Genomic DNA, 1,847 nt, shown 5'->3' with positions numbered 1-1,847 from the left:
TAAAGGGCCCAATTTCAGCCCATCCCCCCACACATCACAAGGGGAGGCTATTAAGGGCTCAATTTCAGCCCAGCCCCCCCCCTTCCACATCACAAGGGGCTATAATGGGCCATTTGCCACCCCTTGTGTTACTTGCTCTTTACCGGGAATATCATAGCCAACTCTCCACTCAAGCTATTCTCCAACACCAAACCAAAAGGTGCTCAGGTGTGTACCAACTCCACCGGAGACCCGAAGCCCACCTGGTCCGATGGAACTCTGGCCCCGTAATGTATCAAACTCCACCACCTTCACATCTCCTGAGCACCTATAAAACTCTTTAAATTACAGCCACAATTTCAGGCTATCCCAACCCGCCACAGTTTCAACGAAACCCCCGCCACCATACCTCAACCTTAAAACTCCTCTTACTACTCCTAAACTCCTCCTACCTATCAATAAAATTCCTAACTACATACAGCGATCCCGGAAGTGAACAAGCCCGCGGGCGAAACGCGTTTTCTACGGACTCCACAGCGGGACCTGCGTATGGAGGCTTCTCTGGTTATCATCTACCTGCTGCATCTGATTTTTTGAGTACTTTGTTTTTTTTGCCAACATTATTAATCATTGTATTTTGACTTGATGTGTATATAGGTTCCTATTTCAACACAAGCTATCATTGTGGTAAATCTCTATTATAGGCACCCACTGTTGATGCATGATTAATATATTTCTTAGGAGGTATTTATATACACACACAAATAATGACTCCTTGTGTTTAACCCAGTTCATTTGTCTGGGTGACTAGAGGGTGATCTTTATCCCTTGATACTATAGGATCATATTGGCTTTAAGCAATATACCTTATTATAAGTGCTTATTTAGCTATCTGTGATCGCCTACTTCCTGAAATTCTTTTCATATCAGCTTTACACAGTATTTCTTATTAGATGCACCCATCTTTATTTTCAACTATGCATGGGTTATCTCTTTTTTTGTCACATATTTAAATTGACTACATGCAAAGATTGTATAAAATGATTGTAAAAATGCTTGTCTCTTGTTTTTGAAACTGATTTTGATTTATGTCCCCGTTATTGGATATTTGTTCCCCAAATATTGAATGGTAATTTAACTTTATCTCTATACTTTTCCTTTCATTTTCCTAACTGACTATTGTCTAGTGGACTCTCATCCCCGATCCAGGGTACACGGCGCCACGGTGTGACAGTCATTCTACTCTGCCTAACGTGGAAAGCAGATCCACGTACTACCTGTTCTATATTTCTATCATTCTATACTTTCATATATAGGTGCACTCTCATTGGTAGATATCCCTCCTACTATCATACCACGCTGCTTGTGCCCGATCTCGTCCGAACTTGGAAGCTAAACAGCGCTGGGCTGGGTCAGTACCACGAGAGGAGACTCCCTGGGAATACCCGGTGTTGTAGGACAGGAACTATTCCCCTTCCTCTGAAGGGTGGACACCAACAGCAGTATCACCACTATTCATACTTTTTTCAGCCTTTTTCTTCTCTATATCCTTCTTCATGAGGACCTAATTTTCATGAGCACAGCCAGACATCCAATCTGAATTCATGCCATATGATTTCACGGGTAACTAGCAAAGTGTATAGTATTGACTCAATGTAATCAGTCTTTCTATGACAAAATATGTACACCGACCTCCTCCGTGGGTCCCATTAATACAGATTATCTGTACTGGTCAGGAGAAACGGGTGTCAGACTATTTAGTGTCTGCAACCTTTCTAAATCTTTTCTTCATGATTTACAGACCAGAACATTTTAACATAATTTCTTAAAAAACCTTTTTTGCACTTTTTGTGCATTTTTTCTTTAGG

General features: G+C 41.4%; 1 pseudogene; it reads left to right on the top strand.

Moving 5' to 3' along the window:
- The first annotated feature begins 1,320 nt into the window (after positions 1–1,320).
- On the top strand, positions 1,321–1,439 carry LOC135052337 (5S ribosomal RNA; annotated as a pseudogene).
- Positions 1,440–1,847: the final 408 nt, after the last annotated feature.

The sequence above is a fragment of the Pseudophryne corroboree genome, chromosome 2 (genome assembly GCF_028390025.1).
Source record: "Pseudophryne corroboree isolate aPseCor3 chromosome 2, aPseCor3.hap2, whole genome shotgun sequence".
Classification (NCBI taxonomy): Eukaryota; Metazoa; Chordata; class Amphibia; order Anura; family Myobatrachidae; genus Pseudophryne; species Pseudophryne corroboree.
The sequence above is the reverse complement of the archived record's forward strand: the minus strand, read 5'-3'. Positions and strand labels throughout refer to the sequence as shown.